At 41.5% G+C, this 19,115-nt stretch overlaps 1 pseudogene; it reads left to right on the forward strand.

Moving 5' to 3' along the window:
- LOC102170508 lies at positions 700-18,569 on the forward strand (annotated as a pseudogene).

Raw genomic sequence — 19,115 nt, forward strand, 5'->3', positions numbered from 1 at the left:
GTATTTTTTTTTTTTCAGGGACATTTTGTATAGCTTCTATATATTTGGTATAGTTTCTTCATATTTCTCTTCATTTTTAAAAAATTTATGGCTATTCTATTAGTCAGATAACAAACCTATTTATCAATCCTATAATTTTCTGCTGTACCATCATCTGACTCACCCCTCCCCCATGTTCTTTGGGGATATATCCTTGATGTTATACTTTAATAATTGTATTGATTTTATAAAATGTTGATAGCATTTTAAAAAGCATTCTGTTCTTTAGATACGTGCAGGTTACTCACATGGTTCAGAGAATACTAATAACAGTTTCTTTGGAATTTCTATTCATCACAAATATCTGTTGATGATAATTTTGGATTGTATGTTCATTTTCAAGGGTGAGGCCCTCAAAAACTGATTTAGGTTCTAGGTACATGAGGAAATTAGGCAGTGAGCTATTTTTTTCTTGTTGGGGGCATAATGGAGGTGTTGTTTTGTAGCATTTCCTGCCTCCTGTAAATAACAGAACTACTCTTACCCCTTTAGATATTAGCAGGGCAAATGGCTCCTCAGCCAAACTTCCCTTGGGACAACCTCCCACTGGGTGTGGCTTCCTACTCACTTTCCTGAGAAGGAAGCTGCTTACTTTCCACTTCCTCTTTCACACTCTGAGGGCTGAAATGCTGACAGGGTGCTGGTGAATGAACTTCCACCATGCCCATGGGGACAAGATGCTTGGAGATGTTGGAACAACTGAGGAAGGGTCCTGATAACCTCTTTGGACAAGCTGCTGACCAATCTGAATACACTTCTGCCTCTGTACTGTTGCAGTAAAAAGATATGAACTACTACCCTTGTTTCAACTGCTTAGTTTTACCATAATACATTCAGCAGACTCTCCAAGCATTCATGTTTATTGGTATCCTCTCTGATACCATTCAGTTTCTTCCAAGAAGGATCCTCCAGTCTCCTGCTGGCTTCTTTATTAACTTGAACTTCTACCAACCAAGATGAGATTATTGCTTCTCTGCTTCTCCCTAAGGTCCTCAACTCATTTCCACTGCAATATTACTTTCCCATACTTAGCACTAAGGTTGTTGTCTTTCTTCCTTAAAATGATTGCTCCCATCCCTAGAAAGTAGAGCAGTTGCATTCATCTCCTTGTTTTAAATGGAATTGTTCTTCTTAAGTTCATCTTTATATTTCCATTAGAGGTTAGCGGACAGTATGTGCTGAATAATGGATGTCATGAAGAAAGAGTCTATGAAGTTACATGACATGCTACTTTGGTACTAACACAGCTGAACAAAAGACCCATGAAAAAATTCTACCACTGAATATTGTTCTCTGACTATAGGGAAACAAACTGTAAGAATCTGCCATTCTTTCTTCGGGTTTAACAAGAGAGCCTGGGAGAAGAAAGCTGATGGATCAGAGTCTTTCAGATACAACATTTTATGTGAATGGAAACTGAATTGAGCTGCCATTTTGCTGCCTCTTTAGGGAAGCAAAGGGTCGCAAAAGGAGCAAGATTTCCTTAAAATTCCTCTGATCTAATAGTGAATGTGAATAGCTCCTAATCATGTATTCCCATCATTTTTAGCAAGTCATAAACATTCTGATACTGATATTTTTAGGTTTAAAGATAAAATGAAATATCACTCATTATAACACTTATACATAACAAATGATGTGTATTTATATAACTGAAATTTTTTCTTGCGAAAGAGTTTTCTTCAGTAGTTTTCTTTTTTTTTAAGGTTAAGCACATTATGCAGTAAAAACAATAATTTCAAAATTAAAAGGGAATATATCAGTTTATAGTAATAGTAGCTATACATAGTTTAAGCTTGCTAAAATAAAAATGAAAAATGAAAGTCATTAGAGATAGAAGTAAATTTACTAAAATTTAATTTACATAGTAATTTTGATTGAGTTTATTTTCAGTGTCAGCTGCAAATTTCCACTTGTCATGGGTACTTGTGGAGGTACTCCAAGGATTAAATCATGTGCTGCTACAGTTGCTGACCTTCAGCACCACTGAAAGGAGTTTAGGGTGGAGAGCACAAATGAGGCACTCTGTGCTTGGGAAAACTGGCAGGACAGGTCTGCAGATAGGCATTTTCAGGAGCTGATTTTATGAGCCCAGTTCTTGTATCACCCCATATCTAGAAAAGCACTAAACTCCTTCATGGTGATGACTATTCCCTGTGACTAGCAAAGGCTTCACGAGACCAGTAGAAACCTGGGAATATATGTGTTTGATTGCATGCACTCCCACTTCACCAAAATCACATATGTACTGACCTTTCCCCTGCTTCTTAGGAGTAGTTTCTCAGAGCTGCCTAAGGTGCTGTTTCCTGGGCTGCAGTCCTCATTCACCCAAATAAAACTTAACTTGCAACTCTCACATTGTGAATTTTTTAAAAGTCAACATCAAGCAAAAGTGGGAAATATAATGGATCAAATATATACATTCACTGTTAAAATATTATTGTATAGGAGAACTTTTTTGGGTCTGATATAAAAATAGAAAAGCAGTTTATTGCTGGGGTTATTTTATAAGGAACAGTGAATAACATAATAGATTATGCCTTCAACCTCAGCTCATGAGTTTTAAAAAGCTGAATATATTACCCCTTTATAACAGCAGTCCCCAACCTTTTTGGCACCGGGGACCAGTTTTGTGGAAAGCAATTTTTCCATGGTGGGGGGTGATGGGAGGCAGAGACAGTTCAGGTAATGTGACCAGTGGGGGGCAGATGAAGCTTCCCTTGCTTGCCTGCCATTCACCTGTTGCTCACCTCTTGCTGTGTGACCTGGAGGTGGGGTGTGTGGGGAAAGAAGCTGGGGGCCGCTGCTTTATAAAAGTGAGATGATATATTACAATCTGAGTTAGCATTAACTCATTGCAAGGACTTAAGTGACTGTGGTTCAGGCAGGTGTGTGTTAGAGATAGAGTTCTATAACAAAGCTTAGACCCTGGTATATACATAGAGGAATGACTGCATATTATACTAGCTAGTAATTCTCAAATTAGTTTTATATTTATGTCTATGACCCATTTTGAATTAATATTTGCATATGGTAAAAGTTAAGAGTCAAACTTTCATTTTTTTCTTTTTGCATATGAATAGCCAATTGCTCTGGTACCATTTGTTGAGAAGTCTACCCTTCTTCCTGCTTTACCTTGGTACTTTTGCTTACAATCAATCAACTATACATGTATTAGTGAATTTCCTGACTTTATTTTTGCCATCGATCTTGTCAACCGCAAGCTGGCACTTGCCATAGGTGCTTGCCATCTACCTCTACCAGGATTAAATCATGTGCTGCTATAGTTGCCGACTTCCAACACCCCTCTGAAGGAGGACAGAGTGGAGAACAGAAATGAAATGAGGCACTCTGTGCTCCCAGAAAACTGGCAGGGCAGGTCTTCAGATTGTTAGATATTCTCAGGAGCTGATTTTGTGGTCCAGTTCTTGTTCAGTTCAGTTCAGTTCAGTCGCTCAGTCATGTCTTAACACTTGTGACCCCATGGAATGCAGCACGCCAGGCTTCCCTGTCCATCACCAATCCCAGAGCTTACTCAAACTCATGTCCATCGAGTTGGTGATGCCATCCAACCATCTCATCCTCTGTCATCCCCTTCTCCTCCTGCCTTCATTCTTTCCCAGCATCAGGGTCTTTTCCGATGAGTCAGTTCTTCACATCAGGTGGCCAAAGTATTGGAGTTTCAGCTTCAGCATCAGTCCTTTCAATGAATATTCAGGACTGCTTTCTTTTAGGATTGACTGGTTGGATCTTCTTGCTGTCCAAGGGACTTTCAAGTGTCTTCTCCAACACCACAATTCAAAAGCATCAATTTTTCGACGCTCAATTTCTTTATAGTCCAACTCTCACATCCACACATGACTACTTGGAAAACCCGGAGAAGGTGATGGCACCCCACTCCAGTACTCTTGCCTGGAAAATCCCGTGGACGGAGGAGCCTGGTAGGCTGCAGCTCATGGGGTCGTGAAGAGTCGGACTTGACTGAGCAACTTCCCTTTCACTTTTCACTTTCATGTGTTGAAGAAGGAAATGGCAACTCACTCCCGTGTTCTTGCCTGGAGAATCCCAGGGACAGGGGAACCTAGTGGACTGCCATCTTGGCGTTGCACAGAGTCGGGGATGACTGAAGTAACTTAACAGAGGCCTGGGAAAACCATAGCTTTGACTAGACTGACTTTTATCAGCAAAATAATGTCTCTGCTCTTTAATATGCTGCCTAGGTTGGTCATGGCTTTCCTTCCAAGGAGTAAGTGTCTTAATTTTATGGCTGCAATCACCATCTGCAGTGATTTTGGAGCCCCCAAAATAAAGTCTGTCACTGTGTCCATTATTTCCCCATCTATTTGCCATGAAGTGATGGGACCAGAGCCATGATCTTAGTTTTCTGAATGTTGAGTTTTAACCCAACTTTTTCACTCTCCTCTTTCACTTTCATCAAGAGGCTTTTTAGTTCCTCTTCACTTTCTTCCATAAGGGTGGTGTCATCTGCATATCTGAGGTTATTGATATTTCTCCCGACAATCTTCATTCCAGCTTGTGCTTCATTCAGCCTGGCATTTTGCATGATATACTTTTCATATAAGTTAAATAAACAGGGTGACAATATACAGCCTTTATGTACTCCATTCCTGATTTGGAAACAGTCTGTTGTTCCATGTCTGGTTCTAACTGTTGTTTCTTAACCTGTATACAGATTTCTCGGGAGGCAGGTCAGGTGGTCTGGTATTCCCATCTTTTGAAGAATTTTCCAAAGTTGTTGTGATTCACACAGTCAAAGGCTTTGGCATAGTCAATGAAACAGAAGCAGATGTTTTCTGGAACTCTAGCTCCTTTTGATGATCCAACAAATGTTGGCAGTTTGATTTCTGGTTCCTCTGCCTTTTCTGAATCCAGTTTGAACATCTGGAAGTTCATAGTTTATGTACTGTTGTAGCCTGGCTTAGAAAATGTTGAGCATTACTTGGCTAGGATATGAGATGAGTGCAATTGTGCGGTAGCTTGAACATTCTTTGGCATTGCCGTTGTTTGGCATTGCCGTTGTTTGGGATTGGAATGAAAACTGACCTTTTTCAGTCCTGGGGCTGACTTTTCCAAATTTGCTGGTATATTGAGTGCAGCCCTTTTACAGCATCATCTTTTAGGACCTGAAATAGCTCAGCTGGAATTCCATCACCTCCACTAGCTTTGTTTGTAGTGATGCTTCCTAATGCCCACTTGACTTCACATTCCAGGATGTCTGGCTTTAGGAGAGTGATCACACCATCGTGATTATCTGGGTCATGAAGATCTTTTTTGTATTGTTCTTCTGTGTATTCTTGCCATCTCTTCTTAATATCTTCTACTTCTGTTAGGTCTATACCATTTCTGTCCTTTATTGTGGCCATTTTTGATTGAAATTTTATGAGTCAATTTCTTGTATTTTTTCATATCTAGAAAAACACTAAAATCCTTCATGGTGACTACTGCTTCTCATGACTAGAAGAATTTTCACAAGACAAGCAGAAACTTTCTTAAAAAACATGCTTGGTTTCATGTACTTCCTCTTTACCAAAATCACATATATACTATCCTTCCCTCCTACCTCTATGGAACAGTTTCTCAGAGCTATTGGAGGTTCTGTCTCTCAGGCTGCAGTCCTTATATGGCCCCAAAGAAAGCTTAACTCACTACTCTCATATTGTGCATATTTTTAAAGTCAACAGTTATAATGACTGATGAAGTGACCTGAAGTCTATGAGTAACTGGAGCTTTGGTACCAGCAGCAGCCCCTGGTACCCATCCATCTCCTCAGAGAGTCCAGATGAATTTGGTAATTCTCTCCTGGTTCTCAGATCTAGCATATTTGTTGATGATCCTGAGTTTTATTTGGCAGTGGAGCAGGTTGTCTGCCCCCTCCCAGTTGAAAGATACTGGGGGGTGGCAGTTGAAATATACTAGGGCATACCCACTTATGGTCTAGACATTGAATGGGGCTCAGTTGAAAGATACAGAGGAATTACCACCCAATTGAAAGATACTTGGGTGGGGGGCTGGGCTGAAAGATACCAGGGAGCCCTCCTTAAAAGGTACTGAAGAATACCCAGGGCTCAGGTGAAAGATATCAAGGTTGCTCAGTCATAGAAGACTGAGTGATATGTGCTGAGTAGTTAGGAAAGATGCCTTTCCTGATCTGATGATGTCCCTCAATCCAGCTGCCTTAATAGAGTTTTGTGGGATAAAGGTGAAGATATTAATGATAGCTTTGCTCTGAAGAAAAGGGACAAGACTCTTTCTAGCCAGTTACGGTTTTCTCAGATGACTGAGAAATTGACTGGAGTGGTGGAAGCCAAGTCATATCATGCAGTGCTCCTACAGGGAAACCCACTCATTCATTAAAACACTTGCTTGTCCAGGGGTCACAGATAAGAATTGGCCATTCAGATAAGGAAGTTGTTGCACGTATACACAATGGAATATCGCTGCTGCTGCTAAGTCACTTCAGTCATGTCCAACTCTTTGTGACATTATGGACCATAACCTGCCAGGCTCTTCTGCCCATAGGATTCTCCAGGCAAGAATACTGGAGTGGGTTGCCATGCCTCCTCCAGGCAATGGAATATTACTCAGGTATAAAAAGGGAACACATTAGAGTCGGTTCAAATGAGGTGGGTAAATCTAGAGCCTATTATACAGAGTGAAGCAAGTCAGAAGGAAAAAGACAAATGTCATAAATTAACACATATATATGGAATATAGAAAGATAGTACTGATGATCCTACTTGTAGGGCAGCAAAGGCGACACAGACATTTTGAACACAGTGTGGGAAGGAGAGGGTGGGATGATTTGGGAGAATAGCATTGAAACATATACATTACCATGTGTAAAATAGATAGCCAGTGGGAGTTTTGATGTGTGATGTAGGAAGCCCAAAGCTCTGGGACAACCTGGAAGAGTAGGATGGGGCAGGAGGTGGCGGGGGGGGGGGGGCGGTGGGATGGGGTGGCTCAAGAGGGATGGGACATATGTATACCTAATGCTGATTAATGTTGATGTATAGCAAAAAGCCACCAAAATATTGTAAAGTAATTAGCCTCCAATTAAAATAAATAAATAAATAGAAATTAAGTAAAAAAAAAAAAAAAGAATTGGTCATTTGGTGACCTGAGGACCTGTGGTGGTCTTGAACTGCTGAAGGGAGGTACTGAGACATGTAAGAGGGCTGAACAGATGTGGGCTGACTCCGAGAGGAGTTAAGTTCACAAACAGCACACTGGCCCACCACACAATCTCACTAGTGAATTTCATCTATGACAAATTCAACTAACAATGGGAAATAGAGCCTGTCAAACAGAAACAAGGAACATGAAAAGCAGCCTCTAACACTCCATCTAGTGCTACAAGATGTGTACTTGAAACTATATACCAAATTGGGGAAATTATACTAAAGCAGATCTGTATCTAAAATGGCCAAACTGGAGGATTGTTAATATTCCAAAATTGTTATTTTGACATGCACAGTTAGAAAAAGCTGGTTATAAAATCAAGCAGAATGAATGGAATGTTTACTTTGGCATCTAGACGCTTCTAAAAGAGGAAACAATAATGTAACTTCTTTGCAGGAATCCAACTAGAAATTGCTTGAAACTGTATCAAAACTAAAGAAGGTGGTCAGTACTGACACTGCCTCTCCCTCTGCTCCTTCTGTGTATCCTCTTCTATCTGAACTGCCTGGCCCAGATGCCATTTTCTCTTCCAACACCTCCACTTCCTGCTGCTCCCTTTTGCCCAGCAAAGGAGGATTAAATACAAAAAGGCAGAACTGATTATAGCTTCCTTGAGGGAAAACCGTTGCAGGAGAAATGTATCATCCTCGGTTCTAATCTATACACCTTGGACATGAACAGCATTTAAGGCCTTAGCCAAGGAATTTCCCAATCCAAGTCAGGATCCTTTGGGATTTACTAATTCTGAAGGAGATCAACCCTGGGATTTCTTTGGAAAGAATGATGCTAAAGCTGAAACTCCAGTACTTTGGCCACCTCATACGAAGAGTTGACTCATCGGAAAAGACTCTGATGCTGGGAGGTATTGGGGGCAGGAGGAGAAGGGGAAGACAGAGGATGAGATGGCTGGATGGCATCACGGACTCAATGGATGTGAATCTGAGTGAACTCCGGGAGTTGGTGATGGACAGGGAGGCCTGGCGTGCTGCGATTCATGGGGTCACAAAGAGTCAGACACGACTGAGCAACTGAACTGAACGGAACTGAACTGAACTGAACTGAAGGAATTTGAATTAACCATCCAGACCTACAAGTCTGGGTTTTCGGATTGATATAAACTAATACAGCTGTTAGTTTCTGAAAACAAAGCAAGGGAATGAATATAGAAAACAGGGTGGAAATGCCCCTTAATGGACTTTGAATCACGTAGTCCAGAGGTTTGTACTGACGCAAATAGCTTGAAAATTGCTCAAACTTCTCCCAGCATTCTTCAAACACTGTAAAGTGGATAATGATTTAACAAGGCAAGCAAGGATTGAATGAATTGATCCAGGCTATTATGGGAGATTGGGGGAAAAACAAAACAAAACACTTTTTGCCATATTCAGGCTTGACACCTGAATCATTCTCTAACCAGCAAAATGATTCATGCTTAACTCCACCTTTTTAAAAGGTCTCAATGAGGATTTGATTACTCTGGTCAAACAATTTATGTTGCTTTGATTTACATGCCAACTCCCATAAAGTAATGCTCAAAATTCTCCAAGCCAGGCTTCAGCAATACGTGAACCGTGAACTTCCACACGTTCAAGCTGGTTTTAGGAAAGGCAGAGGAACCACAGATCAAATTGCCAACATCCTCTGGATCATGGAAAAAGGAAGAGAGTTCCAGAAAAACATCTATTTCTGCTTTATTAAGTATGTCAAAGACTTTGACTGTGTGGATCACAAAAAACAATGGAAAATTCTGAAAGAGATGGGAACACCAGACCACCTGACCTACCTCTTGAGAAACCTATATGCAAGTCAGCAAGCAACAGTTAGAACTGTACATGGAACAACAGACTGGTTCAGAATAGGAAAAGGAGTATGTCAAGGCTGTATATTGTCACCCTGCTTATTTAACTTATATGCAGAGTACATCATGAGAAACGCTGGACTGGAAGAAGCACGAGCTGGAATCAAGATTGCCAGGAGAAATATCAATAACCTCAGATAAGCAGATGACACCACCCTTATGGCAGAAAGTGAAGAGGAACTAAAAAGCCTCTTGACGAAAGTGAAAGCGGAGAGTGAAAAAGTTGGCTTAAAACTCAACATTCGTAAAACAAAGATCATGGCATCTGATCCCATCACTTCATGGGAAATAGATGGGGAAACAGTGGAAACAGTGTCAGACTTTATTTTTGGGGGCTCCAAAATCACTGCAGATGGTGATTACAGCCATGAAAGTAAAAGACACTTACTCCTTGTTAGGAAAGTTATGACCAACCTAGATAGCATATTCAAAAGCAGAGATATTAGTTTGCCGACAAAGGTCCATCTAGTCAAGGCTATGGTTTTTCCAGTGGTCATGTATGGATGTGAAATTTGAACTGTGAATAAAGCTGAATGCCAAAGAATTGATGCTTTTGAACTGTGGTGTTGGAGAAGACTCTTGAGAGTCCCTTGCACTGCAAGGAGATCCAAGAGGACCATTCTAAAGGAAATCAGTCCTGGGTATTCTTTGGAAGGAATGATGCTAAAGCTGAAACTCCAATTCTTTGGTCACCTCATGTGAAGAGTTGGCTCACTGGAAAAGACTTTGATGCTGGGAGGGATTGGGGACAGGAGGAGAAGGGGACGACAGAGGATGAGATGGCTGAATGGCATCACTGGCTCAATAGACATGAGTTTGGGTAAACCCCGGGAGTTGGTGTTGGACAGGGAGGCCTAGAGTGCTGCAATTCATGGGGTTGGAAAGAGTCGGACATGACTGAGTGACTGAACTGAACTGACCCTTATTATACTGGCTGACCAACCTTTCAAACCCATTAAGAAGAAATAAGACAGTATTTATGAAAATTATGAGCCTTCAATTGTGCCATTAAGTACACTGTCAGTAGAAAGTTAACTGGCCCCAACCAGTTTAACCCCAAACAATAAAGAAAGCTTGAAGGGGAAAAAAAAAAAATCTCTTTAGAATTCTTGTCCTGAGGGAATGACTCTTACTAGGAGAAACAAGACCAGGAGCTGACTGTCGCTCAGATCATGGACTCCTTATTACCAAATTCAGACTTAATTGAAGAAAGTAAGGAAAACCGCTAGACCATTCAGGTATGACCTAAATCAAATCCCTTATGATTATACAGTGGAAGTGAGAAATAGATTTAAGGGCCTAGATCTGATAGACAGAGTGCCTGATGAACTATGGAATGAGGTTCGTGACATTGTACAGGAGACAGGGATCAAGATCATCCCCATGGAAAAGAAATGCAAAAAAGCAAAATGGCTGTCGGGGGAGGCCTTACAAATAAAGAAGAGAGGCGAAAAACAAAGGAGAAAAGGAAAGATATAAGCATCTGAATGCAGAGTTCCAGAGAATAGCAAGAAGAGATAAGAAAGACTTCTTCAGTGATCAATGCAAAGAAATAGACGAAAAGAACAGAATGGGAAAGACTAGAGATCCTTTCAAGAAAATTAGAGATATCATGGGAACATTTCATGCAAAGATGGACTCGATAAAAGACAGAAATGGTATGGACCAAAGAGAAGCAGAAGATATTAAGAAGAGGTGGCAAGAATACACAGAAGATCTGTACAAAAAAGATCTTCACGACCCAGATAATCATGATGGTGTGATCACTCATCTAGAGCTAGACATCCTGGAATGTGAAGACAAGTGGGCCTTAGAAAGCATCACTATGAACAAAGCTAGTGGAAGTGATGGAATTCCAGTTGAGCTGTTTCAAATCCTGAAAGATGATGCTGTGAAAGTGCTGCACTCAATATGCCAGCAAGTTTGGAAAACTCAGCAGTGGCCACAGGACTGGAAAAGGTCAGTTTTCATTCCAATCCCAAAGAAAGGCAATGCCAAAGAATGCTCAAACTACCACACAATTGTACTCATCTCACATGCTAGTAGAGTAATGCTCAAAATTCTCCAAGCAAGGCTTCGGCAATACGTGAACCGTGAACTCCCTGTTGTTCAAGCTGGTTTTAGAAAAGGCAGAGGAACCAGAGATCAAATTGCCAATATTAGCTGGATCATGGAAAAAGCGAAAGTGTTCCAGAAAAACATCGATTTCTGCTTTATTGACTATGCCAAAGCCTTTGATGGTGTGGATCACAATAAACTGTGGAAAATTCTGAAAGAGGTGGGAATACCAGACCACCTGACCTGCCTCTTGAGTAATCTGTATACAGGCCAGGAAGCAACAGTTAGAACTGGACATGGAACAACAGACTGGTTCCGAATCGGAAAAGGAGTATGTCAAGGCTGTATATTGTCACCCTGCTTATTTAACTTATATGCAGAGTACATCATGAGAAACGCTGGACTGGAAGAAACACAAGCTGGAATCAAGATTGCCAGGAGAAATATCAATAACCTCAAATATGCAGTTGACACCACCCTTATGGCAGAAAATGAAGAGGAACTAAAGAGCCTCTTGATGAAAGTGAAAGAGGAGAGTGAAAAAGTTGGCTTAAAGCTCAACATTCAGAAAACGAAGATCATGGCAACCAGTCCCATCACTTCATGGGAAATAGATGGGGAAACAGTGGAAACAGTGTCAGACTTTATTTTGGGGGGCTCCAAAATCACTGCAGATGGTGATTGCAGCCATGAAATTAAAAGACGCTTACTCCTTGGAAGAAAAGTTATGACCACCCTAGATAGCATATTCAAAAGCGGAGACATTACTTTGCCGATAAAGGTCCGTGTAGTCAAGGCTCTGCTTTTTCCTGTGGTCATGTATGGATGTGAGATTTGGACTGTGAAGAAGGCTGAGCACTGAAGAATTGATGCTTTTGAACTGTGGTGTTGGAGAAGACTCTTGAGAGTCCCTTGGACTGCAAGGAGATTCAACCAGTCCATTCTGAAGGAGATCAGCCCTAGGTGTTCTTTGGAGGGAATGATGCTAAAGCTGAAACTCCACTACTTTGGCCACCTCATGCGAAGAGTTGACTCATTGGAAAAGACTTTGATGCTGGGAGGGATAGGGGGCAGGAGGAGAAGGGGACGACAGAGCATGAAATGGCTGCATGGCATCACTGACTCGACGGATGTGAGTCTGAGTGAACTCCAGGAGCTGGTGATGAACAGGGAGGCCTTGCGTGCTGTGATTCATGGGGTCGCAAAGAGTCGGACACGACTGAGCGACTGAACTGAGGAGAACCTGATTTTTGCTTCCTATCCCTTGAGACCAGAACTCTCTGGATCACTTATCTAGATCATCTCTAATTCTTGAAACTGAAGGGGAAAAGAGGGAATGAAGCCTTTAATATTTTTCTTATTCCAACCGCCATTATAATTAGTGAGTTTTATATTGTGATATCTGATTGGACACTAAGTTCAGAAAATGAAGCCAGTACTCATGTTGTGTCTGTCTCGGTATTTGTATGTCTAAGTCTTTGTCTTTGGATAATATTGCTGAGGCTAATTTGTAAATGAGTTCTAATCTAATTTGCCTAAAGAAAAATAAGTACTTATATATCAAATAATTGTAAATACAAGAGAAATGAACCTAAACAAGTTTCAAGTATACACATATTAGGAAACATTCAGTATTGAATACCTGGTATTAATTTGTTGATCTAATTAATGTAAATATGTCCAAGAGTCATTAATATTAAGCATAACATTTTCATTATGCCTACATCTAATATTTCTCCCCTGATCTCCAGTAGGATATTGAGCACCTACAGACCTGGGGAGTTCATCTTTCAGTGTCCTATCTTTTTGCCTTTTCATACTGTTCATGGGTTTCTCAAGGCAAGAATACTGAAGTGGTTTGCCATTCCCTTCTCCAGTGGACCACGTTTTATCAGAACTCTCCACCATAACCCGTCCATCTTGGGTGGCCTTACACGGCATGGCTTATAATTTCACTGAGTTAGACATGGCTGTGGTCCATGTGATGAGATTGGTTAGTTTTCTGTGATTGTGGTTTTCAGTCTGTCTGCCCTCTGATGGAGAAGGATAAGAGGCTTATGGACGCTTCCTGATGGGAGAGACTGACTGAGGGGAAAACTGGGTCTTGTTCTGATGGGCAGGGCCATGCTCAGTATATCTTTCATCCGATTTTCTGTTGATGGGTGGGGCTGTCTTCCCTCTATGTTATTTGACCTGAGGCCAAACTATGGTGGAGGTAATGAAGATAATGGCGACCTCCTTCAGTGCCCCCACCTGCAGCAAGCCACCACCGACTCACGCCTCTGCCGGAGACTCCTGGACACTCACAGGCAAGTCTGGGTCAGTCTCTTGCGGGATCACTGCTCTTTTCTCCTGGGTCCTGTTGTACACAAGGTTCTGTTTGTGCCCCCTGAGAATCTGATTCCTAGTCCTGTGTAAGTTCTGGTGGCTCTATGTTGGGGTTAATGGCGACCTTCTCCAAGAGGGCTTATGCCATACCCAGGTCTGCTGACCCTGCAGCAGGCTACTGCTCACCCATACTTCCACAAGAAACACAGTCCTGGCTCAGTCTATGTGGGGTGTCTAGGTCCTGGTGTGCACAAGGTATGTTTAAGCCCTCTGAGCATCTCTAGTGGGTATGGGGTTTGATTCTAAACACGATTTTGCCCCACCTACCATCTTGCTGGGGTTTCTCTGCCCTTGGACTTGAGGTATGTCCTCAAAGTCGCTGCACTGCTGCACAGCCACCACTGCAGCGCCACTTTCTTGCTGGAGAATGAAGAGATGGCGCCAAAGCAAAAACAACACTCAGTTGCAATGTGACTGAGGATGGAAGTAAAGTCTGAGGCTGTAAAGAGCAACACTGAATAGGAACCTGGAATGTTAGGTCCATGAATCAAGGCAAATGGGAAGTGGTCAAACAGGAGATGGCAAGAGTGAACATTGACATTTTAGGAATCAGTGAACTAAAATGTACTGGAATGGGAGAATTTAACTCAGATGACCATTATATCTACTACTATGGCAAGAATCCCTTAGAAGAAATGGAGTAGCCATCATGGTCAACAAAAGAGTCTGAAAAGCAGTACTTGGATGCAATCTGAAAATGACAGAATGATCTCTATTCATTTCTGAGGCAAACCATTCAACATCACAGTAATCCAAGTCTATGCCCTGACCACTAATACTGAAGAATCTGAAGTTGAATGGTTCTATGAAGACCTACAAGACTTCCTAGAACTAACACCAAAAAAAAAAAAAAAAGATGTCATTTTCATTATAGAGGTCTGGTATGCAAAAGTAGGAAGTCAAGAAATACCTGGAGTAACAGGCAAATTGGCCTTGGAGTACAGAACGAAGCAAGGCAAAGGTTAATAGGGTTCTGCCAAGAGAACACACTGGTCATAGCAAGCACCCTGTTCCAGCAACACAAGAGAAGCCCCTACACATGGACATCACCAGATGTTCAACACCAACATCAGATTGATTATATTCTTGGCAGCCAAAAGGGAGAAGCTCTATACAGTCATCAAAAACAAGACCAGGAGCTGACTGTGGCTCAGATCGTGAACTCCTTATTGCCAAATTCAGATTTAAATAGAAGAAATTAGGGAAAACCACTAGACCATTCAGGTACGATCTAAATAAAATCCCTTATGATTATACAGTGGAAGTGATAGATTCAAGGGATTAGATCTGATAGACAGAATGCCTGAAGAACTATAGACAGAGGTTCATGATATTGTACCAGAGGCAGTGATCAAGACCATCCCCAAGAATAAGAAATTCAAAAAGGAAAAATGGTTTTCAGAGGAAGGCTTACAAATAGCTGAGAAAAGAAGAGGGGTGAAAGGCAAAGAAGAAAGAGAAAGATATACCCATTGTGATGCAGAGTTCATAAGAATAGCTAGGAGAGATAAGAAAGACTTCCTCAGTGAGCAGTACAAAGAAATAGAAGGAAACAATAAAATGGGAAAGGCTAAAGGTCTCTTCAAGAAACAGAGATACCAAGGGAACATTTCATGCAAAGATGGGCTCCATAAAGCACAGAAATGGTATGGACCTAATAGAAGCAGAAAATATGAAGAAGAAGTGGCAAGAATTCACAGAACTACACAAAGAAGATCTTCATGACCCAGATAACCCCGATGGTGTGATCACTCACCTAGAGCCAGACATCCTGGAATGTGAAGTCAAGTGGGCCTTAGGAAGCATCACTACGAACAAAATAGTGGAGGTGATGGAATTCCGGCTGAGCTATTTCAAATCCTAAAAGATGATGCTGTGAAAGTGCTGCACTCACTATGCCAGCAAATTTGGAAAAGTCAGCAGTGGCTCCAGGATTGAAAAAGGTTAGTTTTCATTCTAATGCCACAGAAAGGCAATGCCAAAGAATGCTGAAACTACCACACAATTGCACTCATCTCACACCCTAGCAAAGGACTGCTCAAAGTTCTTCAAGTCAGATTTCAACAGTATGTGAACCATGAACTTCCAGATGTTCAAGGTGGATTTAGAAAAGGAAGAGGAACCGAAATCAAATTGCCAACATCCACTGGATCATAGAAAAAGCAAGAGAGTTCCAGAAAAAGTATCTATTTCTGCTTTGCTGACTATGCAAAAGCCTTTGACTGTGTGGATCACAATAAACTGTGGAAAATTCTTCAAGAGATGGGAATACCAGATCACCTTACCTGCCTCCTGAGAAATCTGTATGCAGGTCAGGAAGCAACAGTTAGAACCAAACATGGAACAACAGACTGGTTCCAAATTGGGAAAGGAGTACATCAAGGCTGTATATTGTCACCATGCTTTTTAAACTTATATGCAGAGTACATCATGAGAAACGCTGGACTGGATGAAGCACAAGCCAGAATCAAGATTGTCAGGAGAAATATCAGTAACTTCAGATATGCAGATGACACCACTCTTATGGCAGAAAGCAAAAAAGAATTAAAGAGCCTCTTGATAAAAGTGAAAGAGGAGAGTGAAAATAGTTGGCTGAAAACTCAACATTCAGAAAACTAAGATCATGGCATCTGACCCCATCACTTCATGACAAATAGGTCAGGAAACAATGGAAACAGTGAGAGACTTTATTTTGCAGGGCTCCAAAATCACTGAAGATGGTGACTGAAGCCATGAAATTAAGACGCTTGCTCCTCGGTAGAAAACTTATGACCAACCTAGGCAGCATGTTAAAAAGCAGAGACATTATTTTGCCAATAAAGTTTAGTCTAGTCAAAGCTATGGTTTTTCCAGTAGTCATGTATGGATATGAGAGTTGGACTGTGAAGAAAGCTGAGCTCTGAAGAATCGATGCTTTTGAACTGTGGTGCTGGAAATGACTCTTGAGAGTCTCTCGGACAGCAAGAAGATCCAACCAGTCCATCCTAAAGGAAATCAGTCTAAGGATTGATACTGAAGCTGAAACTCTAATACTTTGGCCACTTGATGTGAAGAACTGACTCACTGCAAAAGACCCTGTTGCTGGGAAAGATTGAACGTGGGAAGAGAAGGGGACCACAGAGGATGAGATGGTTGGATGGCATCACTGACTCAATGGACATGAGTTTGAGTAAACTCCGAGAGATGGTGATGGACAAGGAAACCTTGTGTGCTGCAGTCCATGGGATTGAAAAGAATTGGACACGACTGAGTGACTGAACTGAATTGAAGGTTGTGTTTCTTTTGCTCTAATGTTGGTTTGAATCATTCCTAGTGATTTTCTTGGGCTTCCCCGGCAGCTCAACAGTAAAGAATCCACCTGCAGTGCAGGAGCTGCCGGAGACATAGTTTAATACCAGAATTGAGAAGATCCCCTGGAGGAGGGCATGGCAATCCACTCCAGTGTTCTTGCCTGGGAAATTCCATGGACAGAGGAGCCTGGTGGGCTACTTTCCACAGTGTCACAAAGAGTCAGACACAACTGAATCGACTTAGCATGCACATAGTGATTTTCTTAAGGACATGAAACATACCTCAGTAATATAATTTAATGACCTTGTTCTCTAAAATATGAAGAGTCCCTCCCTCTGAATAGCTAGTTAAACTACCTCATTCTCATCTACCCTTCTCTTTCCCCATTCAAGACTGCAGCGTGTTTCTTAGGATTGCACATAAATCTATGAAGATGGGAGTTCATTTTTATCCTTTACTACTGTGGTGCACTATAAGGGTGATGAAGGATATATTCTGGTTGAAGAAGAAAAAATCACCTGCAGAAATTCACATTGGTCACCTCCAGGGCTTCAGTGTAAAGGTAACTCCACTTTACTGATGGCCCTTGCTAAGACAGTAGGACCATCGTGTATATTCTGGCACTATGGTTTCTATGGGCTTCCCTGGTGGCTCAGAGGTTAAAGCGTCTGCCTCCAATGCAGGAGACCCGGGTTCGATCCTTGGGTCAGGAAGATCCCCTGGAGAAGGAAATGGTAACCCACTCCAGTATTCTTGCCTGGAGAATCCCATGGACGGAGGAGCCTGGTAGTCCACGATGTCGCAAAGAGTTGGACACGACTGAGCCACTTCACTCACTCACTCACTCATTACAGATTTGTGTCTGAATCCAGAGATAGAAGATAGAACTTTTTTTTGTGGACAAGGATCAGTATGTTGAGCCTGAAAACGTTACTGTCCATGTGACTCTGGCTTTTGTATGGTCAGCTCTCCAAATATCATCTGCTCAGAGAATGAAACGTGGTACCTAGAAGTGCCCAAGTGTGAGTGGGTAAGTGGCACACCTCAGGTGTTCTATCACATTCTATAAATGGTAACCTGCTCCAGAGCACTGTCCCAGCTGACACTGATGAAGTTTGAGTTGTATCAGGACTCATTTCTGAGTTGTTTAAATCAATTTCAGCATCAGCACTTTTACTCTCAAAGTACATGGTGAGCTCTTAAGGCAAATTCTAATTCCCTTATGTTATAGCAAGGTGGACCAAGCCCCTAGATAGGAGGGTTCCATAGATACAGGTATTTCTACAACAAATGTTATGATTTTGCATAGACATCAGATCCATCCCTTCAGTTGATCCTGAAGAAGTTCCCTGGGTATCTTTGGCAGTGCTGTTTCTTCTCTGTTTAGAAATTTCACTGCTGTTTGAAGAGCAGTGCTGGTCAGATCTTAAGATGAATACTTTGCTGAGATGTACAAAGTATCTTTTAATTTTTTGCATCAGTGCTATGGAGGGTCTTGATATTCCAACTTTACTGTCATTGGTAGGCATCCGGAAGGAAACTTATACTTTCAGTTTGGAAAGAAACCTCTCAAACCATCCTTTATCTCTTTCAGGAAGTTCGCATGGGCTGTGAGCGAGTGCTCACAGGCAGGAAACTCACGCAGTGTCTCCCAAGTCCTGAGGATGTAAAAATGGCCCTGGAGGAATATAAACTGTCTCTGGAGATTGAAGGACTGGGTGTACAGACTTGAAGTTGAGCATCTGTTAAAAATCAGTACATCTCTTTCCCTTCCCTTCCCTTTAAAAATAGAGAATTGGGTACATTTTTCTCATTAGCAACTGTACTGTTCCTTCAGTGCTATTATTCACTGAAAAAATACTTGTATTTGAAGGATCTTTGATATTTTTTGATGCCACTGATAGTGTGGAACTATTGATCGTTGATATTCTGTCTCATCTTAAGCTTCTGTTTCCCTGGATTTGATCATATGGGAGAATTAAAGAATCACCTGTCCAGAGTCCAGTGTCTTTGTTTTTACTTTGATTCCCTTGTAATGAGAAATTAAGGATCTATATCACTCACTTCCTAATGTTTCTCTGGTTAACATTCTTTTCTCTTTTACATACTAGCACCTCGTATGAGATGTATTTATACTACACTTTCACTTCCTACTCATTCTTCAGTGCCCAGGTCAAATAGCACATCTTCCTCTGTCTTCTGCTTCCTCTCTCTCTGTTGATCACCAGTGTTTGCTCTGGAACAACTTCTCAGTTCCTCTTTATATTTAAGGTACACT

Source organism: Capra hircus, chromosome 16, assembly GCF_001704415.2.
Source record: "Capra hircus breed San Clemente chromosome 16, ASM170441v1, whole genome shotgun sequence".
In the NCBI taxonomy this organism is placed as follows: domain Eukaryota; kingdom Metazoa; phylum Chordata; class Mammalia; order Artiodactyla; family Bovidae; genus Capra; species Capra hircus.